We start from the raw sequence: 26,310 nt of genomic DNA, 5'->3' as shown, positions 1-26,310 counted from the left end.
CAACCTTGTTGCTCATCTCAGAATGTTCTCTTGCTGGTGTCTCACTTTTACCACATGCCTGATAGAACATTCCATGTAAACTCACCTCCCTGTCAAACAGCCGGCCATACCCAGAGGTGGCCCATCCTTGTCATTTGGTTTGTTCAATCTCAGCCTCTCCCCGTCATGAACACTGGAAACTGCACAATTCATCTGGCAAGAAAAAGCTTCCACTATGGGGAAGACTTTCAGAAAGGATTTAATAAGAAAAAGGCACAAAATGAAGCTGAAGAAATTACAGGGATAAAAAAGCAGGAAAAGTCCATCCTGGCCAATCAGTGGGAAGTTATACAGAGGAAATTTGTGAACCTTTCCCCACTCGCTGTTGAATTTCCTGCAACTTCTCACAAATTCTATAAAAACACCTGCTTTGTCTATCTACCAGGCAGGGTCTGTCTCTGGGCATCATGCCAAAGGAAACATTTCTCAGAGAAAAAGGCAAAGCTTTTCCATCATCACAAGGTTATTTTGTCCAATCACATTGTTCTGATACTGATCTCCCAGAGTCACAGTGTCCCACATCATCGTAAGTTGTGTCTCCAGGAGGCAGGAACGGGGTTTCCTTCTCCATCCCAGAAACACCTTCATTCCTTAGTGAGTGCAGATTCCAACCTGAAAATACCAAGGAAGACACATACAGTCAGTGGATCCATTTTATAGCGAGGTCTGGCTGCATTGCAAGGGTGGAGCGCACTCTGAAGTATGGGTAGGAAAATGTTCCCTCTTCGTTCTTCTGATTGGGTCCATGACAAGTTTTAATGCATATCTCTGTACTTATTCTGGAAGTAAAACCCTTGGTTTCCTGACCATTTAAAGGTGCCAAGTGACACTGTATTTACCTGTCACTTCATGTACAAAATCCAATCACTTACGAGCAAGGAGCTGTTAGTTAAGGACATTGTATAATTCACTCTGCCCTAACAACAAACATGAACACATAATTCTTATCAAGTACGAAGCAATGCACATTTTATCACCACTGCACCTCCTCTGGGGTGGCTGGTGGTGTCTCTGCTGAGGACACAATGGGGAGGGGAGGGGAGATATTGGCCAAGGATAATGGGTAAATGCCCAACTTTTACAGGAAGTGTCACAAGCTCTTTAACATTTGTGCAGCATTAACAGGACTTTGGTTTATAAGATTCTGCCCAAAAGATACACGCGCAGTAAATTGGTCGCAATCCAGTCATCCAGGGAGCGGCAGCCACACAAGGATTTGAACCTAGGGATTGAGGGATCTTGCTGGTTTGACCATGAAATATCATATAGCAAGGACCCCACTTTTCCTGTCACCATTGCAGGCACTGAAGTCTCTGCTTTGAGGGAATGAAAAGAAGAGAGGAGAGTTTTTCTCACAGGAACGGGGTTGGCCAGGTTTGTTCCCTTGCTGCATTCCTCACATTTCCAGCCCTCCCACTCTGCAGAGACAGTGTGAAGTGCAAACTCACCTCTTTGTGAATCCCCGTTCCTGTCACTCGCCTCAGTGCCTTCCTCATCATTCTGCACCAAGCCAGTGTCACCTTCAGGGTCAGACACTTCTCTGGCATCATCATAACCATCCCCTGGGACATCTCCAGGCAGCGCAGGGGCATCTGACGTGAAGATGTGAAGTAATTAAGAGAATAGTCACAGTGAAGATAGAAATAAACTACAAGCTGCAGATGCACCAGCCTCACTGGTCCCTGGGGATCTCTCAGCACTTCCACCCTCAGGATGGGAAGAGGAACCCTCCTCTGGAACCCTTAGACTGGAGGATTTCACATATCACATTTATCAGATACATTTCAATTGCTGGTTGAGTGGATCCTAGAGCTTCCACATGACGAGGCAGAGGAGGAGTTATAGAAAGAGGTGACTGGGATCTAGTCCAGAGGCATTGCTCCACAAGGCATGCTATTAGAATAATTACAAATGTAAATGACTTGGAATTTCCCAGAATTTGCTCCCGGCTTCCTAAACTTGACATTATCTTAAAAATGTCTTTTCAGTGTGTTCTCCTGATAAAGTTTACCCCATAAACTGCCATCAGTCTCCAACGTACTGACACCACTGGGTGCTGAGCCAGCTAATAAGGGTGGGACATGGGCCCTTGGGTTTAAAATCTCCATGTCCCACCCACCCCCTGTCACAGCATGTCTGACACAGATGTATATAAGCTGCAATAGCTGCATTCCAGGAAAGGCTTGCAGGGAACATTGCTGCACTGTAGAGATCTTTGATTTGGGTTGGCTTTATAAATAGTGAGGAACCCTAGTGCCCCTGGCAGTGAGGGTCACAAGGCAGTGACCTGAGCCAAGTACAGCATGGACAGCTGCTGAGCGAACTGCTCCTTCCATCCCTGCAATGGGCCTCTGTCATGACCTAGGACATCACACGCTTCCCTACACCTGGGCCTCCACACAGCTCTTGTCATGCACCTGGTCAGCGCCCCCAGCCGTTATGGCAATACACAATACTGGGGGGTGAACTCCCTGGTTTTCTTAACAAACCTCTATTGTCCCTACTGGAAAATACAGTTAGTTTTTTGTCATGGTGACGTTGCTTCCAAGAGGCAGATTCACTGCTCACCTTGGCCTTCTGGAGTCTGGGGGACGTCGTTCAAGGCAGGCTCCTCCACGTTATCGTAATCCAGCTGAGACCCCCCCCGGGAAGCTCCCTCTGGAACAGCAAACACCACACTCAGCCCATGGCAGCAGCAGCGTCTCTTCAGCACAGGTGGCCCTTCTAACTAGAGCTGTTTGTCATGGCACGTGAGAGGGGAAGTCGCAGGGGCCCATGGGGAGAGGGGCACAAGTCAGAGAACTACAGTAAAACAGGAGTCCCAGAAATAACTCGGGGCCAATCCTGTCCCTGCAGAATCCAACAGCAGCTCTTTTATGTGTTTCCATGGGAGCAGGATCTGGGCCTGTGCTGAGATAACAGGTTGGAACACGGGCACTGCCAGGCCAGAGCCAGCCTGTGTGAATCCAGCTGATCTCTGCAGACAGGTTTGAATTTTTCTGTTACATTGGGGAGGGGGAACCTCCCCTCTGCACATAGGCGCTGACTCCATGGGTGCTCCGGGGCTCAAACACCCATGGGAAAAAAATAGTGGCTGCTCAGCACGCAGGAGCCCAAGCCTGAGCATAGAAAGTGATGAGTTCCGTGCTGGTAACAACTTCTGCCCTTGGGGCAGGGAGTTTGATAATAAACAGAGGCAGGGTGATGAAGATAACAAAAGGTTTCTCATTCAATTAAATTAAATTAATTAAGGATTATTAGATCATAGAATCATATCAGGGTTGGAAAAGACCTCAGGAGGTCATCTAGTCCCACCCCCTGCTCAAAGCAGGACCAACACACACTAAATCATCCCAGCCAGGGCTTTGTCAAGCAGGGCCTTAAAAACCTCTAAGGATGGAGATTCCACCACCACCCTAGGTAACACATTCCAGTGCTTCACCACCCTCCTTATGAAATTGTGTTCGTAATATCCAACCTAGACCTCCCGCACTGCAACTTGAGACCATTGCTCCTTGTTCTGTCATCTGCCACCACTGAGAACAGCCCAGCTCCATCCTCTTTGGAACCCCCCTTCAGCTAGTTGAAGGCTGCTATCAAATCCCCCCTCACTCTTCTGCAGACTGAACAAGACCAGTTCCCTCAGGCTCTCCTTATAAATCATGTGCCCCAGCCCCTAATCACTAGACTCTCTCCAATTTGTCCATATCCCTTCTGTAGAGGGGGGGACCAAAACTGGATGCAATACTCCAGGTGTGGCCTCACCAGTGCCAAATAGAGGGGAACAATCACTTCCTTCGATCTGCTGGCAATGTTCCTACTAATGCAGCCCAATATGCCATTGGCCTTCTTGGCAACAAGGCCACACTGCTGACTCATATCCAGCTTCTCATTCACTGTAATCCCCAGGTCCTTTTCTGCAGAATTGCTGCTTAGCTAGTCGGTCTCTGGCCTGTAGCGGTGCACGGGACTCTTCCTTCCTAAATGTAGGACTCTGCACTTGTCCTTGTTGAATCTCATCAGATTTCTTTTGGCCCAATCCTCCAATTTGTCTACGTCACTCTGGACCGTACCCCTACCCTCCAGTGTATCTACCTCTCCCCGCAGTTTAGTCTCATCTGCAAACTTGCTGAGCATGCAATTAATCCCATCATCCAGATCATTAATAAAGATGTTGAACAAAACCGGCCCCAGGACCAAACCCTGGGGCACTCCGCTTGATGGTGATCCTGAAAGCATTCCCAGGCACTCCAGTTAAAAGATAGGAAACAAAGGGGAGGAATAAATGGTCCATTTTCAAAATGGAGAGAAGTAAATAGTCGTGTCCCCCAAGGGTCTCTGCTGGGACCGGTGCTGTTCAACATATTCATAAATAATCTGCAAAAAGGGGTAAACAGTGAGGTGGCAAACTTTGCAGACGATACAAAATTACTCAAGATAGTTAAGTCCAAAGCTGATGGCAAAGAGTTACAAAGAGATCTTACAAAACTGGGTGACTTGGCAACAAAATGGCAGATGAAATTCAATGTTAAATGCAAAGTCATGCACATGGCAAAATATAATCCCAACTATACGTGCAAAATGATGGTGCTTGAATTAGCTGTTACCCATCAAGAAAGAGATCGTGGAGTCATTTGCAGTACTCTGGAAGCACTATGTTTCCAGAGCACTGCAAATGTATAGGAATCCTTCTCACGGTGCCTGTATCATCCTGAACTCATTCTCCAGCTTCAAAAGACTTAAACATTATTTTCAGTCCTCAATGGGACAGATGCAACTGAAGAATGTAGCTGTCCTTAACATGCATCAAGACAATACCAGGAAACTAGATGTAAATAAGATTGGGATGTTAGTGAAGACAGCTTGCAGGTGATGGCAATGATTTTACTATACTGTAATTCATGCTCAAGAAATTATGTAGTTCATAACAACCGAGTGTTCATAACATTATTAAAATAGTAAAGATACCAATGCTAGACACACTTAATAACTAGAATATGAAAGAAGTGTCTAAACATGCTGAAAAGAGCCTCCCCTGAAAACTGGCAGAGTGCTCCCTCCCACCACCCGCCCCCCAACACACGCCTCTTTGAAAGCACCCACCGGGAAAACCAAAAGTCAGCATTTATGCGTGGGAATTAAATCTCCTGCTAGGAGGGGACTGGCCTGATCCTTTGTGAGCTCCTGCTCTCCACTAGCCTCTCAGGCAGCCCAGGGCTCAGCTTGGCAGCGCTCCAGCTTCTCAGGAATTAGCTCATTTGCTCAGTGTCTCCTCCCCCAGCCACAGGCTAAACTCCCAAAGGGCCCAAATTCATGGACTCCCTTGAGAGCAGCTGGGGTAGAAATGCCACCCCATTTTTAATTAGAGATGGGCTCAGGCCAGGAAGTTCACAACTAGGGTTTTACTTCAGCTTGATATAGTGACAGGTGCCAGCTGCGAAACTGAGATCCGAAGCTGGGTCAGAATCTGCAAATCCCCCCTCCCACAAAGTTCTGGTGGGTTCTGATCAGTGAGTTGGGCTGAGCCCATCTGTAATAACAACACAGGACAATCTTCCCCTCTCTTTCATGGGTGTAAGATGAGCCCTGCTGGGCACTGATGCCTGACACCCAAGAAACTACCCCATCTCCTCCAGCTCCTCACCTGGGGAGGTCACTGGGAGTCACTCAGAGGGATGTGTGCTCAGGAGATGGTCACATGTTCCCATCCTGAGATTCTGACAGAAATCCTGTCCAATGGGATTAGACCCGACTGTGTAAAATGAGAACCGTGTGTGGGGAAATGGCTGTGACTGCAGCAAGCATCATAGAAATTCTGTTCTCTGCCCAGATTTGGGTCTCTCAGCCTAAGTTTACTCCTCCCCTGTTACCTTGTTCTGATCCAGGATCATTTTCCCCCTCGCTGTCCCCGGTGTAATACTGCAGCTTCGTCACTGAATCATCTGAATAGGAGACTGGAGAGACGAGAACCAGAAATTCATCACAGTGAGAACAGCACAACTGAGGGACAGGGAACACATCTGGGGCCTGGAGCGGGATTTCCAGTCTCAGTCTATTCCTCCTTCCAGAGAAGATGCTGAATCACAGCGATTCTGAGCGGTGAGAGGCTGACACAGCGTTCCCAAGAGAAATCTCCATGTTTCTGGGGTAAATGTGACTGAGGTGATTCTACAATCTGACCTGAAATATCCTGGGGTGAGCGAAGGCCACATGTCTGGCTGCTGATCCAGGGAAGTTCAACAATGGTCCTGGCCATCTCAGCCACAGAGGGGACTCCTCCTGCTTAAGGGTAAATATCCGCCTCCCCCATGAATCAGTTGATCAGCTCTCCATGGTGTTTCCAGATTAGGCCAAGACAGGCCCAGAGCAGAGTCTGTGATTCACTCTCATTATCTTGGCAGTGGTGCCGGGGGATGCCCTGAGCATGTTCCCAGAGCCCCACCACAGCACAGCCCTGGGGCAGGATGTTCCCATCTGATATTGAGAGAAAATGGCACAAAGGATAAAAGGGCCGGGACTCAAAGCCATGAGGCTCTCCTGGGCTGATCTCTCTGCTCTGGGGTCAGGAAGGATCCCACCCAGCAGACCAGTGGCTGTGGTGGGAGGGGGACACAGAACATCCCCTGCCGCAAAGCTCCGAAGCAATTTTCAAATGATAGTTTAGCCTGGCATCAGACAGTCACTTTCCTGACCCTTCACTGGTTACACGCCAAGACTGCAGGACGGGCACGGTGACATTAACTGTCCCTACAATTGCGGCTCCTAGAGCATGGTGGGAAGGAATCCAAAACAAAACACCTTTCTCCCGCCCCTTTCCAGAGGCCCTGCCCCTGACTTCCCCTTTTCTGAGGCCCTGCCCCCCACTCACTCAAGCCCCCCTCCCTCTCTCATTCACTCTTCCCCACCTTCAACTCACTTTCACTGGGCTGGGGCAAGGGGTCGGGGTGCGGGAGGGGGTGAGGGCTCCAGCTGGGGGTGTGGGCTTTGGGGTGGGGTCAAAAATGAGGGTTTCAGGATGTGGGAGGGGCTCTGGGGTAGGGTGGAGGGTGAGAGGTTTGAGGTACAGGAGGGGGCTCTGGGCTGGGGTAGGGGGTTAGGGTGCAGGGGGGTGCAGGGTTCGGGCTCTGGGAGAGGGCTCAGGGCTGGGGCAGGGGTTGGGATGTGGGAGGGGGTTTGGGGTGTGGGCTCCGGAAAGGAGTTTGGGTGTGGGAGGGGGCTCAGGGCTTGCAAAGGGGGTTGGGATGCAGGAGGGGGATCAGGGTGCGGGCTCTGGGAGGGAGTTTGGATGTGGGAGGGGGTTCTGATCTGGGGAAGGGGGTTGGGGTATGGGAGGTAGTGAGGGCTCCAGCTGGGAGTGTGGGCTTGGGGTGGGGCCAAGGGGTTTGGAGTGCAGGATTGGGCTCAGTGCTGGAGCAGGGGCGTGGGTTGTGGGAGGGGGTGCACGCTCTGGCTGGGGGTGTGGGCTCTGGGGTGGGGCCAGGGATGAGGGGTTTGGGATGCAGGAGGATGATCAGGGCTGGGGCAGGGGGTTGAGGTTCAAGAGGGGGTGCAGGGTGCAGGCTCCAGGAGGGAGTTTGGGTGCGGGAGGGGGCTCAGAGCCTCGGCAGGGAGTTGGGATGCGGGTGGAGGGTGTGGGGTCTGGGAGGGAGTGAGGGTGTGGGAGGGGGGTTCCGAACTGGAACAGGGAATTCGGTGAGTGGAATCTGGCTGCTCGGCGCTTAGCTCAGGCCGCTCCTGGTTGGCGACACAGTGGGGCTAAAGCAGGCTCCCTGCCTACTCTGGCTCTGCGCTGTTCCCTGTATGTCTTAACCCTAGGCGGAGGCATAGCCAGGTGACTCTGCGCGGTGCGCGCTGCCCGTGCCTGCAGGCACTGCCCCTGCAGCTCCCATTGGCCGTGGTTCTCAGCCAATGGGAGCAGTGGAGCTGGCGCTTGAGGCAGGAGCAGCGTGCGGAGCTTCCATGGGTGCCCCTGCGCCTAGGGGCCGCAGGGACATGCCAGACACTTCTGGGGAGCTGCACGGAGCCAGGGCAGATAGGGAGCCTGCCTTAGCCCCGCTGTGCCACCGACTGGACTTTTAACGGCCCGGTCAGCGATGCTGACCGGAGCCGCCAGGGTCCCTCTTCGACTGGGGGTTCTGGTTGAAAACTGGACCCCTGGCAACACTAGTCTATATGAGTAACTGCTGGTGTCACCTCAGATGCTAGAGCTTGGCAAAAAACAGATGTTTTGGTTGTTTGGCAATTGTAAAAATAACAGTAATAATAATACAATAAAGAAATGTTTTGAGTTGAGCAAAAAATGACTTTTTTGGAAATTTTGGCAAGTGCAAAAGTTAAAAAATAAGGTTTCATGTTGAATGAAACCATTTGATGTTCTTTTGGATATGTGGGGTTTAGATAGATAGATAGATAGATAGATAGATAAAATTAAAGGAAATGTCTGATGGAAAAGTAATATCAAATTGAAAAAAAACCAAAATGTTTTCTTTAGAAAGTGTTGAATTGAAATGAATTGTTCCGTGCGCATTTGGAACAATTGGGTGAAATCGACAGGAATTTGTGAAATGTTTCGGTGTCTCTGACTCTGCATTTTTCACCAAAACATTTCATAATGGAGACTTGTGCCCAGCTCCAGTGACAAGCTCAAGGGCGGAAGCTGCAGTGATTTAACTCTGGGTCAGGGCCTCCGATGGATATTAGGCCATCTAAGGGCATTAGATAGCTGCTCCCTGTTAAGAGTTAGACCCACAGACCTGAGCGACTGAACATCTCCTGCTTCTCTCTCATCAGGTTATAATCAATCTCCTCGTACACAGCCTCAGAGAAGGGATCCAAGGGTCTTCTGGAGCCTGAAAACAAAGGGCAGGGTTTGCACAGAGTCAGAGAAACCAGAGATGGGAAACACTGTTAGCTCATTCAGCCCCTCCCCACTGGGCCCAGTGTCAGCCTGAGCCCTACAGAACATTCCCACTGCTGTGTCCAGGCTAGATTTAAATGAGCCAGGTGACAGGAACAACATCCCTCTCCACAGCATCCCTTTGTTGATGGTTCCCAGGGCTAGACCACTGTCAGGAAGCTTCCTCTCATTCATCTTAACTGTTCCCTTTTCAATCTCATCCCATTATTCCTGGTTCTTCCCCTTTGGAGCAGCTTAAATAATTCTTCACCCATGCTGGTGTTTACACTCATCTGCAAAATGGTGATAACCTTTTTTTTTTCATAGACTTTAAGGCCAGGCAGGACCATTAGAACATCTAGTCTGACCTCTTGTATAACACAGGCCACTGCAATTCACCCAGATACCCCTAGGTTTGAGCCCAAAGATGCACTTAGAGTAAAGCATTTCAGTCCTCAGGAGAATAAACTCTTGTGTGCCACAGGTAGAAAACACAAGGGACTAACAGAGCCATCCCTTGGGTACAGCGAATCGGGGCGACCTCTCAGGACCCCGTGCTTTGGAGGCCCCCACGGGCAGACTGATTGGCTGGGGCAGTCGGTCCTGGAATTGATGGGTTAGTCCCGAAAGTGACGGATTTGTCAGTTCTGCCCCAGGCCCTGCACCCCCATAGGGACAACCCTGGGGACTAAGGTACCACCGATGCCCAAGGGCCCTACAATGGCAGGGAACTGACGAGGTGAGAGATGCCTAGATAATCCTGGCAAGCTCCATGCTTTAGAGGAAGATAAAAATCCCCCAAGGTCCATTTTTGCCAGCCTGACATGTGGCAAAATTCCTTCCTGACCCCAAAACTGGCAATTGGTTTGACCCTGAGCATGTGGAGAAGACACACCAGCCAGACATCTTAGAAAGAGGTTTCTCTATACCACCTCAGAGCGATGGTTCAGCCCATCCAGTGACGCATATCCCTCTGTAGCGAATGTCTCATGCTTCAGAGGAGGGCAAGAAACAAAACAAGACGAAAAACAAATATAGGGGCTTCCCCAAATTCCTTCCTGACCCCTGCGGGCGACTGGCTGAAGCCCTGAAGCATGAGATCTGATTAGAGTCATTGTCTTACTGCAAATTTGTCAATGTTACGTGTATGTTCATGGCAATCTCATTCCCTTCCCTCTTTCCAAGCAGCTGGTAGCTAATGTTGTTCTGTTTTATAGCTATAAAATCCTCTAAATGCCACCTATGAGTACAACATAGTATAATACTCCTTTCCAGCATTTCTCCTTCCTAAGATTGTCCTTTCTACTGGATCTCTCTCTTTGCAACTATTTACCACAGCTCGATTTTATACACCTTTTCCCCCCCAGACAATATGTCCAATTTCTCTAGGTCCCATTCCATGATGTCTCACCACACTGATATTCAGAACCCCTCCCTGTGACAGATATTGCAGCCCCACGCAGGATCTTTGGGAACCACTCTAGTAAATCTGTGAATGGTTTGTGTACGATTGTGCTCTACTGCACTTGGGAGGATTTCCACAGCTCCTCCAGGAAGAAAAAACAGTCTCAGGGGTGGGGGGGGGGTGGGGGGAGGTGAAGGGTGATTAAGATAAATCACTGAGATTGTAAACAACTCCAGAAAGGTAAACACACTGTAAGGAGAGTGATCAGGTAAGGTGAGCTATTACCAGCGGGAGAGCGGGGGGGAACGGGGCCTTTTGTAGTGATAATCAAGGTGGGCCATTTACAGTAACTGCTGGAAATGGCCCACCTTGATTATCACTACAAAAGGTTCCCCTGGGCCACCTTGATTATCACTACAAAAGGTTCACCAGCCCCCACTCTCCTGCTGGTAATAGCTCACCTTACCTGATCACTCTGGTTACAGTGCTGTATGGTAACACCCATTGTTTCATGTTCTCTGTGTATATAAAATCTCCCCACTTTATTTTCTACTGCATGCATCTGATGAAGTGAGTTGTAGCCCACGAAAGCTTACGCTCAAATAAATGTGTTAGTCTCTAAGGTGCCACAAGTCCTCCTTTTCTTTTTATGTTTTCTCTGTGATGCTTTTATCCTACTAACAAGGTGCAGTCTGCTGAGAGAGAGCTGAGTGGTGACTTGGGACTGCTGGCAATACACTGCTCATAGCCCTTGGGGACAACGCACAGCATGGGGCTGGCCTGTAAGCAGACTGGTTTGCTTGGGGTATCACAATGGAAGGCAGGGGGCTGTGCAGCCTTAAAGCCCCCTGGTCAGTAGGAGGTGAGATGGGGGGTTCTACCCAGAGACAGGTGATGGCTGGAGGCCCGAGGCCTGACTGGGCACTCCTGGAATGGATCACCAGAAGGTGGGGGGTACAGGTGCAGCTTCCCTGAAACTATGACCCTCCCTAGCTAGTATCAGCTCCAGATTTGATGGCTGGGGAGTTCTACTGCCAGACAGTTAACGCAGTACTAAATGAGAGAGGAGTTAGGCACCCTCAGCCACCCCACCCAGCCTGGTATTGCCCCTCACCCTGTTGCAGAGGCATTTCACACAGTGACACCAGTCAGGACCCACCTCTGCGCTGTGCCCTGGCACTTTGCACCTGTGCCCCTAGGATGATTAAGACCAGGCAGAGCAGGGCCCCCAGGATAATGCAGATGACCACGGGCACCGTGACTCTCCCACTGTTGGTCGGAGGGCGGCGCAGGGGAGCTGGATGGAAATGAACATGCAACAGTGACAGATTAGCCTGTGAGAGTCAGGGGGCCCCAAGGAGCTCCCCAGTCACTCATTGCAGGGCCCAGGACAGCAGGGTAATGGGCTGGGACACAGCCTGTGCACCATGGGGGAAGCTCACAGGCTGCTCTTTAAATCATTGGCCCTGCCCTGTCAGCTGGAGCCAACAGACAGGAATCCTCCTGCTCAGCAGGGTCTGCAGCTCCCACCCAGGTGTCATTCGCCCTCAGATGTCACAAGCCATGGAAAGGAGCTCCTTCCCTCAGGCTGCAGCTTTCAGCTCCTCCTCTGTGACCCAGCCCCAGGGAAATTTAACCCTTGATGGGAGGAGGGGGATGCTTTACCTGGGGTACTCAGAGAATCTGTCCTCTCTGTCAGACCTGCAAAGGGAAAGGGAGGAGAGTTGGAGTCTGGAGCAAGGGGGAGGTGACGTGTTTGTTCCCTGGGGGAACCTCACTCTGAGAGTCCCTGGGGGCACTGTGCAGCTGTCACCTCCACAGACTCCCTCACAGCAGCAAAGGGCCTCTTTGTTAGTGATTTAGGGCCCACGTCCCTTGTGCTCTGTGCAGCAATGAGGACTCTCGTAACAAACCAGCACACTGGGGCCTGTGATGGATGCAGGGTGCTTGTGGGCTGATGTCTGAGCCAATCTGACCCGAGAAAGGATCCATCACACAACATCCAGGATGCTCCAGCACACAGGAGATGGGAGGGCCTGGTCTGGGACCAAAGGGCAGGAGTGGGGGTGATCCATCCTCCGACCTGAAAATTACAGCATGTAGCAGAAACATCTCCTGTCACTCACCTGAGCAATTCTTCCTTATGACCACAAAAAGAAAAGGAGTACTTTTGGCTCTCACAGCTGGTATCCTGGAGAACCCCAACGACCAGCCAGCCCCACCCCTCCTGGGTCTGCACAGGGATCTGGGCCATAGGCAGGGCAAGGGGCTTCATCCCTGGGACCCTCACCCAGCTCACACAGCCCCTCAGCATCTGAGGCTGCACTACCAGGGGCCTGACAATAGTTCTCTCTGTCCCAGGGTCTCGCCACCCCAGGAATGTCTCCCCATTGTCCATCACCTTCCGCTCCCACTGGGGGTCCGAGGGGCCTGACCGCAGGACATATAGGTTGGGGTCAGGAGTGGGAGCCTGTTCACCTCCCCACCCATCTGGCTGATGGAGTCTATGGCCTTGGAACCCAGCAAGGGAGCTAGACACAGGGGCTTTTCCGCAGGGTGCCAGTACTCCTTTTCTTTTTGCGAATACAGACTAACATGGCTGCTACTCTGAAATCTGTCCTTATGACCTCAGTTGCTCTCACCCCAGGGCCTGGCAGGACAGTCCCAGAGAGATGACTCTGTCTCTCTGCAATTCAACGTCTCCACCCAGATGGGACCAGTCCCCTCACCAAATGCAGCCTCGCCCGGGGCAGACACAGCACAGCCACAGCCCAGTTGTTTACACACAACGTTAGCATCCGCCATGTCCCAGGAGTCACCACAAACTGTTCCCCAGGAGCCACGGTACCAAACCTCCACTCTCCCCGAGCATCTGTCCTCTCCTCCCACGACGCATAACTTCTCCTGGTCTAGAAATGCAGAAACCTCACATGTTACTGGGACAACTTAGGGACCAAGAGGGAGACAGTGAGAAGCAGAGATACCTGTGCAGCTTGGAGAGTTCGGGCATTCGGCAAACAGGGTCTGAGTTGGTTTTGCTTTTTTTCCAATGGAGAGAAAGTGCAAAGGTGAATGCACTGGGCTGTGTGTGTGATGTGGGAGTAGAATTTATCTGTATTTTAACCCCCTAATTTCAGCACTGTGAGAACTGAAATGTGAACTCTGGGTCATTTAATACTTAATTAATTTCCTATTCAGCTGTCACTCAGACACACAGGCCGACATGCACCCAGACTTGTGGGGGATTCCAGTTCTGACCCAAACTGCACAGCCTGGGTCCATCTCTGATAGTTCATCCCAAAAGGATTAATAACCACAGAGCTGCCTCATGACTGTCTCTAGGGAGAGGCTTTTCTTGGCTCTCAGACTACCTTATCGCAGTGTCCAACACCGGTCTCTTTTAAAATTAATTGATTAAATTCCATGTTTGTTGTTAATCAGACAAATGGGTATTCCTATAAAAGACTGTGAAAATATGTTTGTATCTTGTGTTGAGAATTTAGATCTGCCTACACTGAGATGTGAACAACAACAAAAATTCTCTCCTAACCCTTCAATTAATTGAACACATCGTGTACATGTGGGTTTGCACGCGCGCATGCAGGTAGTTTCAGAATTACCAGTGCAAGAAATATGGGTCTCTTCTGCTCGGTTATCACACGACCTGGGATCCCAGGGCTCTGATGGGCACTGCCAGAGGGAGCTGTGCTGCTCACTGCATGCAACGTGGTCCAGCCACGTGGGACCAGAACCTGCTCCATATTCAAAGTCTCTTGCAATCTGCCCTTTGTCCCCACAGTTCAGCTGTTTGCAGACAATTGCTGGGGTGACTCTAGACATCTGATTGGAGCAAACACTGCCCCACGTCCCATTGTAGAAAACCTCCAGCCGCCCTGCACAGTCACTGTCGCTCACCAGCCTCAGATCTGTGAACTCTAGAAGGAAATGCACAAAAGGAGAATTTAAATCGTCTGATTCTCAAATGAACTGGGGTGTGAAGAGTGAAATCCCAGCAATTCCTAACAATCCTGTGCATCATTCTGCAGGAGCAAGTGTCAGAAGAACTCAAGGAATCAGAGACTCTTTTGGACACCACAGGCCCCCCAGAAATACAATGGGCATCTCCAGAAGGCCACCATTTACAAGCAGCTACATACAAATTGTAATCGATTAAGGCCAGAGAGGATTGAGATATTGGCAGGCCAGATGCCAGCTCTTGCCCAGGCTGCAGGTATTAGCTGAGAACTGACAATCTCGTAGCTGGAGACCAGGCCAGGTCACCTATATGTTAGTTTTGCTCAAAACAGGTATTAGTCTTGTCAGAATGTATTTTGTGCTTAGACTCTATGAAATGGTGTTTAGTTGCTGCAGGCATTAATCTCACTTTTAATCTCAGTGGTCCATGCTACAAAAAAAAATGTAAATGTTGCTTTATAACTGAAAATGTTGGCTCTGAACTTGTGAACTCAGGCACAGGAATCATTCCCCCTCTCCATCCCCAAAGACTATCGAAATCAGATGAGCCATCAAGGATCATCACAATACAAAGGATTGGTTAATGGCCTTATCCCCCCCAGGGAGCAGTACCTGCAGATGGCCTGGTCCCATCACTTTGAAAGCTGGAAGAGGGAAATAAAAATAGTCAACGATTTTTCATCCTTTTGCTTTTTGAACTGTGACAGGGCTAGAGACACCAAACTGAAGTCGGAGATCCCACGGGGTTACCCCTGGGTCAGCGCTGAAGGACATTTGGAATTGACAGATCACTACAACTCTGTCACTCCTCGGGTGTAAATGGTGACTCATTTGTGTGTAGATGATTGCTTGCTTTTACCTTGTAAATAGCCATTTTAGTTCTTTTTCCCGGTGAATAAACCTGTCTATAGTTTATTACAGGATTGGCGACAGGCATCCTCTCTGGTGTAAGATCTAAGGTACCAACTGATCTGAGTAAGTGACTGGTCTCTTGGGATTGAAAGAAACCTGAATGTGGTGTGATTTTTGGTGTAAGTGACCAATTATCACTAAGTCCAGTTTGTCTGGGTGACAAGACAGATTGGAGAGTCTATGGGGACTGTCTGTGACTCCATGGTGAGATAGATTTAGTGATCCAGGGCTGTTTCCTCTCAGCTGCACAGCCATGTGTCCGCACAGCAGGCTATCAAGGGCACGCAGCCACAGGGGCCTGGACTGGAGAGGCGCCTGTCCCCAGGCCTGGAGCTGCCGCAGGAGGGAAAGAGGAGCCTCTCCCCTGGCCCCAGGCTGCTGCAGCAGGAGAGGGCTGGGGGGAGTTCTTGCTCCCGACTGCAGCCCCAGGGCAGCCTGCACCCCTAACCCTTCATCCAACCTCTCGGCCCCAACCCCACCACACATCACCTCTAGACTGGTGCACAGAACAAAATTCATTCCACACATGTATGTAAAAAGTAGAGGGAACATTGGTTCAGGAGTTCACATCTGTTACTGGCTTGGTGAAATCTACTTATAGAACACACCAGCAGTTTGGGGTATTGCCTTGTTTCTCACCATCTGCCCTGAGGTGGGCACTCAGTGCCCTGAGCCACTTCACATATTGTGACAGGGATCATGAGATCAAATAATTGGACCGTCTGTAAAACAGCTGCATAGAGCCTAATAACTTGAGTTTGATGTAAGCATAGCTTCCAGAAAGGCATCCAGTCTAGACAGGAAAACTTCAAGAGATGCAGAATGCACCATTCCCTGGTAGTTTGTTCTGATGGTTAATCACCCTCCCTGTTAAAAACCCGGGCCTTATTTCTGATGTGAATTTGTCTGGTTTCAGCTTCTAGCCATTGACTCTTGTTCTGCCTTTCTGCATTAGATTAAAGAGCCCTTTAGGAAGTGGTATGTTCTCCTTGTGACAGGACTTATGCCCTGTAATCAAGTTACCTCTTGATCATTTTGATAAGCTAAACAGATTCAGCATTTTAAATCTCTCACCGTAAGGCTTTTCTTCAAGCCCTCAGATCACTTCTGTGACACTTCTCTGCTCCCTCTCAAATTTTTGTGGACATCAGAACTGGACACAGTATTCCAGCATTTGTCTCACCAGTGCCTTATACAACAGTAAAATCTAGTCCTCACTGCTCCTCACTACTCCCCTGTTTATACATCCAAGGTTTGCATTAGCCCCATTTTGCCATACACGGCACTGGGAGTCATGTTCAGTTATTTCTCCACTAGGATCCTGCATCCTTTTCAGTCACTGCTTTCTATGATACAATCTTCTTTAGATAGCTGACAACAGAACCACTAACCTAGGAACCTATCCTTGCAACAAAGCCCGTAGAGACTGTCCAGTTTGACCAATGTGCACAGCAGAGGGGCATTGCTGGCACATGATGGCATATATCACATTGGTGGATGTAAAATCCAGACTCCAGCGAGAGACTGCTGAATTGGAATTCATTTGCAAATTGGATACAATTAACTTAGGCTTGAATAAAGACTGGGAGTGGCTCAGTCATTATGCAAGGTAACCTATTTCCCCTTGTTTTCCTAACCCCCCCCCCACCCTTCCTCAGACGTTCTTGTTAAACCCTGGATTTGTGCTGGAAATGGCCCACCTTGATTATCATACACATTGTAAGGAGAGTGATCACTTTAGATAAGCTATTACCAACAGGAGAGTGGGTTTGTGTGGTGGGGCGGGGGTGGGGAGAAAACCTGGATTTGTGCTGGAAATGGCCCACCTTGATTATCATACACACTGTAAGGAGAGTGATCACTTCAGATAAGCTATTACCAACAGGAGAGTGGGTTTGTGTGGGCGGGGGTGGGGAGAAAACCTGGATTTGTGCTGGAAATGGCCCACCTTGATTATCATACACATTGTAAGGAGAGTGATCACTTTAGATAAGCTATTACCAGCAGGAGAGTGGGGTGGGGGGAGAGAAAACCTTTTGTAGTGACAAACACCCATTTTTTCATGATTTGTGTGTATAAAAGCAAACATCTTCTGTATTTTCCACAGTATGCATCCGATGAAGTGAGCTGTAGCTCACGAAAGCTTATGCTCAAATAAATTGGTTAGTCTCTAAGGTGCCACAAGTACTCCTTTTCTTTTTAGGGAAATCTTGCAATATCTCCAGTACTGCTGGGTGAGAGATGAGGACTTTCTAATGGTGACCCTGGTAGGTAGTTAAACTAGGGAACGGGAGGCAGAGATAGTCAGGGAGAGTATCATTCTCAGCAATCTCCTTAAACATCTGCCCCCTCCATTTAATCCCCCGGTAACCAGGCTCACGTGAGCATTCCCAGAACAGACCTGAGCAGAGAACTCCCGCGTCCTCTTTGTGTCTGCAGTTGTGTCAGCCCCCGGAAGGACACGCCCAGAGATCGGATTCCTTCCCAGAGCAGTTCACATCGTCCAGCCAGATCTGCCCGGATCCTTCCCCATAATGAGCAGAGACAGTTGCATTGATGGCGCGTCCACATCCCAGTTGTTTGCAAACGACATCGGAGTCTGACAGATCCCAGGAATCATCACAGACTGTCCCCCAGCTGCCATTGTAATAAATCTCCACTCTCCCAGCACAGCGACCTGTCCCATTCACCAGTCTGATCTGCCGGCTCCCTGCAGGGATAGCTCCCAGCTGTTAATATATATTTTCCTACCGAACAAAAAATGTTTGTGAGATTTGGAAATGAATCACCTGAGCAAATGACACCGACGTCCTCAGCAATTCCTGCCTGGGCTGTCTCAGACGTGGAGTTGTCACAGAGAATCAGACGAGTCTCATTTCCTGCACACTGGACCCTTCTCAGCACCACAGGCCCCATTCCTTGCTCAGACTTAGTGGGGTTAAAAGCTTTCTCAGCGACTCCACACTGGAGCTGCCTGCACACCACGCTGGCATCGTCCATGTCCCACTGGTCATCCAGCACTCTGCCCCACACACCACGGAGGGAAATCTCCACTCTCCCATCGCACCGGCTCTCTCCATTCAGCAGTCTGAGTGATTCAGAGAGACCTGGGCTCAGGAGAGATGGGAAACACACTGAAGAACACGCCCTGTTATACACTAGAAATAATACAGAGTGTGCATGAAATTATAGACTGTTTCTCAATAAGAAGGCAGAAGCCAGTGATCAGAGTGTGTCACAGAGGTAAAGGGAACAACCTCTGTCAGAAGACACTTATTCTTTTGAATCCATAAGTAGAAGGTGCTATAAGGATTGTAACACTCTGAGCTTGACAGAAGGGCTTACTAACAGCTCCTGTAAATGAGTGAGCGAGGGAATTCCTGCAGATTACTGACTGGGAAAATAGTCTGTGTGTGTGGTGGTGGAATGGCTGCTGAGGTTTATAGTCACTTTATCCAGACTTAAATGCCTGGAAGCCAGTGAACGGTGTCTGCACAAGCACTGAGCAGGTGGGTCGTGAATGATTTAGGCAAGTTTGCCTTGAGGGAGTTTGGCCAATGGAAGAGCAGGATTCATGGTCGTCAAGAACAGGTTATTTTTGGTAAATTCCCTTAGTTCCCTCTGATCTTTACTCAGTAGGTAGCAACTTTCTTGGTTCACCTGGGTCCAGTACAGAAGCTCCTAGTGTTATACAGGTTTCAGAGTAACAGCCGTGTTAGTCTGTATTCGCAAAAAGAAAAGGAGGACTTGTGGCACCTTAGAGACTAACCAATTTATTTGAGCATAAGCTTTCGTGAGCTACAGCTCACTTCATTGGATGCATCCGATGAAGTGAGCTGTAGCTCATGAAAGCTTATGCTCAAATAAATTGGTTAGTCTCTAAGGTGCCACAAGTCCTCCTTTTCTCAGTGTTAGATAGTTCCTGACACAGCTGGTTCTGACTGGAGCTGTCCCCTGAAGTGTGGTGTCATCTCTGAGTCCAACATGAGATTCCAGCTGATCAATTCACACCACACTAAGTACGTTGTGTGTGGGTCAGGGAAGGAGACATGCTCTCTTGGTGAATATTATGACTCCCTTGGGATGTGAATCTCGGTATTTGTGTGTGTCTCAGAATCAGTGAGTCCTACAGCAAGGTGGTAAGCTAGGAATTACTCACCGAGTTCAGACCCAGGTGCAACCAGGAGAGACTGAAAATGTTAAAAGACAACAGCAGAGTCAGTGCAGGGCACACCCACTGGCTGTGTTGGGTACAGTATATACTAGTTTGGCAACCTGATGGGTGCAGTGTGTGTGCGGTGGGTCCAAACATCTCAAGGATCTTGGTAGCCAAATAACATTTCAAGGCTAAGAGTGAAATCCTGGCCCCATTGAAGTCTATGGTAGAACCTCCTTTGACTTCAACGGAACCAGGAATTTGCCCTGAGACTGGACCAGGAGAATGCCTGCATGCAGCTAGTGTAGTGCAGGGGGGTGGCCCGTGGTCCACCCAGTTAGCATCCAGACCCACCCAAATCAGGGCTGAAGCCCCCAGAATCAACAGGCTGGGACTCCCACCCCCAGCTCGGTGTCCGTCAGCCTGGCTGCATCTTTCTCCTGCCGGCGCCATGCGCTGCTTCCCTGGTCTCTGACCCAAGCACTAGCCCCACGGGGGGTGTGCCTTGTGAGGGCAGGTCTGGGTGGGACTAGTGCTGGGGCTGGAGACCGGGGCAGCAGCTCCCGGCACCGGCAGGAAAGAGACGTGGCTGGGCTGACGGACACTGAGCCAGGGTCAGGAAGGGTGAGCAGAGCTCGAGCCCTAGTGGGACCCCCCTTTGCAGAAAAGGCACGCCTAGGTGACCAGATGTCCTGATTTTATAGGGACAGTCTTGATATTTGGGGCTTTTTCTCATATAGGCGCCTATTAGTTCCCACCACCTGTCCAATTTTTCACATTTCCTATCTGGTTACCCTAGGCACGCCCCGCAGCCTGTGTGCCCTGGGCAGCCTCAGCTTTGGGTGCCTGCCAAGTGGTAAGGGCCGGCTGGAAGGGGTGGAGGGAGGAGAACCCCCCTCCCTCCTGTCCCCTTCCCAGGGCACCGGATTCCTCCTGCACCCCTCCCTCTGCTCCTCCCATCACTGCCCACCCCCAAAAAGCTGAGGCCCAGCCAAGTTTCCTGTCCTAGGTATGCCACTAGTGTAGTGTGAGGGTAGAGAGTAGATCTGGGGCTTTCTGAGGAGGCTCATGGACATAACTGGGTACCATAGCCCATCAGGAAGGCCGGATGGGATCCCGGCAGATGGAGGTCGTATGGAAGGACCAGGTGTTCTTCCTTAGAAGGGATTCTCCTTGCAGCAATTGTAGGGAGAAATCAGCATCTTCATGTGCTGAGGAGTTCCCTCCGAGAACCAGGGTCTGGGCTGAGTAGCTAGTTAGGAGAGGCAGGGCAGGGCTGCAGGGAATTCAGTAAGGAATGCAGGTAGCAGTCTCTGTGAGAAGCAGGAGAACTGCCAGGTTTTTTGCCCCCAAGGCACAAATTTAATCAGTTGTAAAGAGGAGAGTAGATGTCTGTTGAGAGTTCTGGGCAGTGCCATATAGGCTTAGTCGTGGTGTGTAACGGCACCAGTGACCCTGGCCTCTGTGGGAGACAGTCCTGGAAGCTACGTGTCCATTATTAGGAAGAAGGTTGAAATCCAGGGCTTCTGCAGTAGGTTTCTCCCTAAGGACCCCAGTTCCAGCCAGGCAAGAAGCCCTATGGAGACTCTGTACATGGATCTGAAGATGGGGCAGAGGGGGGAGCTGAAACTTCATTAAGCAGGAGGGGTCCCTGCAGTGAGGGGAGAAGCAGATAATCACAATGGCCTTTTTGGGTCTTAAAACTCTACGGATCTATAGACCCATAAGACGGGCTCCATTTAGCCACAAGAGAACCAGATTAGGTGACCATTAAAATTAATTTTCTAGTGAATTATTTTCCCGCAGGGCCCTGGCCACTTTTAGTGCCCAGGATGGATAAATCGGGGTTGAGCAGCGTCAGGCTGTTGCTTGTATGACCCCTGCCTCATTCACTTTAGAAACTGGAAGGCCTGTAGAGAACAAGGAGGGGAGTGCAGGAAGAACTAGGATGCTCTTGTTAAGAGCAGTGACCGTCATTCAGTAGAGCTCAGTTCTGTTCCTGCCTCTGCTGCAGACTTCACAGGTGATGCTGAGCAGGTCTCGGAAGCCAGTTTTTATGGGGTCTGATTTGCAGAAGTACTGAGTATTCACAACTGCCGCTAGGCTCAAGACAAGATGTGGCTGCTCCACTCTTCTGCAGTCAGGCAGCGAGGTCGGGTGGAACGAGCACAGGGCTGCGAGTCAAAACACTGAGTTTTATCCTGTCTCCGCTGCTGACTCACTGCCTTGGGCAAGTCACTTTGCTTTTCTCTCTCAGTTTCACTGTCTGTAAAATGGAGCTGTGACATTGCACTCTGTAGGATTTTATGAATGTGTGCTGATGAGTGTGAATATAATGTAACTGAAATATGCTTCATGCAAAAGGTCTTTTGTAAGGTATCATTACAAAGCTTATAATCTACTGAGTGTGGTCATCCTATTTGTATAAATGTATCACTCGTGTATCTGAAACTAGAAATATGAAATATAAACTCTGAGGTCCTATTGTAGTTATGCACAGTGTGGGCCATTCATGGTGGTTTGGAATCTTAATGGCTCCCATTAACCAGGAGAATCGACTGTAGATGGCTCTGTTTTACTTCTAAATCTTCCTGTATACTGGCAAGCAGGTAATGAAGTCTTACAGTGACATGTGATCCTGGCACCTGAACTTGAATCCATCTTTAACCTGGTGCTTTTCCATTGAAAAGGAGGGGTGGGAACCCAGAGAGGGACAAAGGATTCCCGCCTTATGCAAAAGATATATAAGTGAGTGAAACAGAACAAACTGGGCAGCCACCATGAGAAATCCCCTCGCTAGCACCTGAGCTGGAACAAGAGCTGTACCAGGGAAAGGATTGTGCCCAGACTAGGAAGGCATCCAGTCTGTGAAAGAAACTTATTGAAACATCTCTGAGGGTGAGATTTTATCTGTATTCAGTTTTATTACTGTATTAGGCTTAGATTTGCGTGTTTTATTGTATTTTACTTGATAATTCACTTTGATCTGTCTGACACTACTTGGAACCACTTAAATCCTACTTTCTCTATTTAATAAAATCACATTTTACTTATTAATTAACCCAGAGATGTATTAATACCAGGGGGGCGGTAAACAGCTGTGCATATCTCTCTCCGAGTGTTATAGAGGGCGGACAATTTATGAGTTTACCCTGTATAAGCTTTATCCAAGGTAAAACGGATTTATTTGGGGTTTGGACCCCACTGGGAGTTGGGCATCTGAGTGTTAAAGACAAGAACACTTCTAAAATTGCTTTCAGTTAAGTCTGCCACTTTGGGGCACGTGCTTCAGACCCTGGGTCTGTGCTGGAGCAGACTGGCATGTCTGGCTCAGCGAGACAAGGTGCTGGAGTCCTAAGCTGGCAGGGAAAGCAGGGCAAAAGTAGTCTTGGCACATCAGGTGGCAGTCCCCAAGGGGTTTCCGTGATCCAACCTGCCACAGGAGCTAATAATAATACTTCCCCACCTACTTCCCTGGAGCTTGGTGAGGCTTTATTAATGTCTGGAGAGTACTCTGAACACATAAAACTCTGCAGAAACGGTGAGTACTCTGGAGAATCAGGCCCTGAGTGTCTCAGGTTGCAGCCCAATCACCCCAAATAAGTCATGAGTTGGGAATTTGGGCTTTAATCATTGTAAGTACAATTTTCAAAAGAATCTAAATGATGTAGGAGCCTAAGTGCCATTTTCAGAAGTGACTGGTGCAGCAAGAGGGGGAAATCTGTATGGTTCTTGGACTCCTATGTTACTAGAGAAAATAGTATTTAAATCTCTAAGTCACTTAGGGACTTTTGAAAATGTTATTCTTGGGCTTCTAAGTGCCTAAGTCACTTTTGAAATGGACCTCATAAGAGTCTGCTCTCTCCTGGGGTGTTATGAAGACAAATTCATTAATGTTTGTGGTGCATTCTCATACTAATGTAACGAGCACAATAGAAAAGCCAATGAAGAAATGAATAATTCTGTATTCAGTGCAGTGTTTGTACGGTCTGTAGAGTGAATAAGGCCCTGGGTCACAGGTTGAATGAGGAGGATAAAAAGAAATATTCTACAGCTCCTCCATCCCCTGAGCACCATCCTCCCTGTGCACTGCATTTCAACTTTTGGAAAATGAAACATTCAATTTCCCTTTCCAGTTTTTGGATGTACAGGTTTGTCACTTCCTCCCCCTTTCTATTTTTTCACAGAATCAGAATATTAGGATTGGAAGAGACCTGAGGAGGTCATCTAGTCCAATCCCCTGCTCATCTTTTCTTCCACTCTAAAATGTTAGAAAAAGGAAAAAATGTGTGAGAAAGTAAGAAAGCAGGGGAAAAAATCTTTGGAGTTTTTTCAATTGGAAAGGTGTGAAAAAATTTAAAAAAATCCTTAGTGAGTGAAAGCACTACTTTCTCTGTGGTGGGCTACCAAAAATACCCCCAGGAACTCACGTGAGAGAAAGGAAATGCTGATTTTCAGCAGTTTATAATTCAGCCAAACCTGGAAGGAATCTCACTGCAGGAGGAGAAGGCAGCTCCCTGGCCCCAGCACTGACCCCTTCCCAAATTGCAAAGGCTCCAGCCATCAAGGAAGGTGCGAGAGCTTCTCAAGAAGGTGCCGAGAATATTTTATATAGAAAGTGTGAAGCAAGCTCCATATTGGGAGTCACTACCAGCTCCCCCTCTAATTAGTATTGGAGAAGGCTGGGGACAATGAATCAGTGACATTGATGTAACCCGAAGGGCAAAGTGCTGCCCCTGCTCCGCTGCCCTGCGTGAGGACAGAGTTGCTGATGTTTTTACTGGAGAATCCAGGGCTTTCCCCACTCACAACTGTTCTTTTGTGATGATATTATTGACTTAATTTTTTTATTTAATATATTTACTGTTATTTTCTGTGCTTTAGGGTCTAGCTCCCCCTCCCCTTGCTGTGTCCTGAGGTTCCTCTTCTCTGGGGCAGCATCACACACTGAGCGGCAGGTGTCCTTAATCCAGCATCTCTCTTGCACTTACCTGAACAAATCACACTGGCATCATTGTCGTGTGAGCACGGAGAGGCCCCCAGGGCAGTAACAGAGCAATGGCCCAAATGGGTTTCAGTCCCTTTGCAGTGAAATGTGTCTGTCCAGACAGAGCCAGTTCCCTTCCCAAAATACCCTCCTCCTGGGGCTGATACAGCGAAGCCGCAGTCGAGCTGATGACAGAGAACGTTGGCGTCTGGTAAATCCCAGCGTGAGTGACAGAGGGTTCCCCAGGCACCAAGAACCTGGATCTCCACCCTCCCTGAGCACGCTGTGCTGCCGTTCACCAGCCAGAACCCTGTGTGCCCAGGGGAGAAGGGAGAAGAGGTTTAGAGAGGGAGCATTTAAGATATTTTATATTAAATAATAAAGAAAAGGAAAGTTGGGGGGATTGAACCCATTCCCATTATATTGAGTTGTTTAAGTTTTACTGGAAACTGATAGCAGCTTTGTTATCCCAGCTCCCTACAGAGTGAGATCATTTTTTTTGCTGCACCCTACTCTAGAATACACACGACTGGGATTTTAGAGACATTGTGCCAAATTCTTACGTGAGCATATGACACTTGCATCATTTGCATGTGAGCACGTCTGACTCCCGTGTGATATCCTGGGACAGTACACGAGGTGTGACTCATTCCCTACACACTGGAATTCCTCAGTCCAGATTGGTCCATGTCCTTCTCGGAAATGAGCTCCTCCTGGGATAGATAGAGCTGTTCCACACTCTAGTCCATTACAGATAACACTGGCAGCTTTGAGATCAAAGTGTGCATCACAGATTGTAGCCCAGGTGTCTCCATGTCTTACTTCCACACGTCCTGAGCAGGCACTGTCCCCTCCAACCAGCTGGAGCTCAATGTGTCCTAGAAAGACAATGAAGGATGAAAATTACAAAGGAGCCTCAGGGAGTTAGGTGTTCCGCTGCCTTAGAACTTTGGCCAAAAGCCTGTCCTGGTGCAGTGGGACAGTGCAAGCAGCAATTAGACATTTTAAAAAAAACAGTGTACAACAAATGGAAAGAGGGGAATCCAACAGCAATCAATATACATTGGAAGTTCTGAGATATAGAAAATTGATAAGGGAAGCTAAAGCTATCAGGAAAAACTCCACAGTTGGCAGGGCTAGGAACAATAATGACCATTTTTTTTCAGTATATTAGGAGTAAAGACAAACAAACAAACAAATCCTAACAAAAGTGTAGCCCATTACAAATGGAGATGATAAAATAGTTTATAATGATGCAAATAAGGCAGAAGTGTTCAATAAACATTTCTGGGTTTGGGATAGAAGCAGGATGTGTATTCATACTATGTGAAGAGGGTGAACCACTCTGCAGTCTGTTAGTAACTAAGGAGGATGTTAAACAGTATCTAGTAGGGATAAACTTTTTTTAAAAAATCAGCAGGCCTGAATAGCTTATAAAATCTTGGAATAAATAGAAATGTAGGACTGGAAGGAACCTCACAAAATCATCTAGTCCATCCCCCTACACCAAGACAGGTTTAAGTATACCTAGTTCATCCCTGATAGATGTTTGTCTAACTTGTTCTTAAAAGTCACCAATGACGGGTGAGACGGGTTCAGTCACAGACACCCCCTTGGGACTGTCACCTGATGTTCTGAAATTACCTCTGAGCCCATTTTCCCTGCCAGCTTGGGACTCCAGAACCTTGCCTTGTTGAGCTAGACATGCTAGCCTGCTGCAATACAAACCCAGATCTGGTCCACACCCCGAAAGCTGCAGGCTTCAACCAAAAACTGCTCAGCAGGTCACCTATCTCCAACACCCAGACACTCAGTTCCCAATGGGATCCAAATCCCAAATAAATCCGTTTTACTCTGTATAAAGGCTATACAGGGTAAACTCATAAATTGTCCACCCTGTATAACACTGACAGAGAGATATGCACAGCTGCTTGCTCCCC

At 48.8% G+C, this 26,310-nt stretch overlaps 1 pseudogene; it reads right to left on the bottom strand.

The window, feature by feature from the left end:
• Positions 1-502: 502 nt before the first annotated feature.
• Positions 503-26,310, bottom strand: part of LOC144268924 (antigen WC1.1-like) — a 43,609-nt pseudogene continuing 17,801 nt past the window's right edge.

This window comes from Eretmochelys imbricata, chromosome 1 (genome assembly GCF_965152235.1).
Source record: "Eretmochelys imbricata isolate rEreImb1 chromosome 1, rEreImb1.hap1, whole genome shotgun sequence".
In the NCBI taxonomy this organism is placed as follows: Eukaryota; Metazoa; Chordata; order Testudines; family Cheloniidae; genus Eretmochelys; species Eretmochelys imbricata.
Note: the sequence above shows the minus strand (reverse complement) of the source record. Positions and strands in the feature narration are given on the sequence as shown.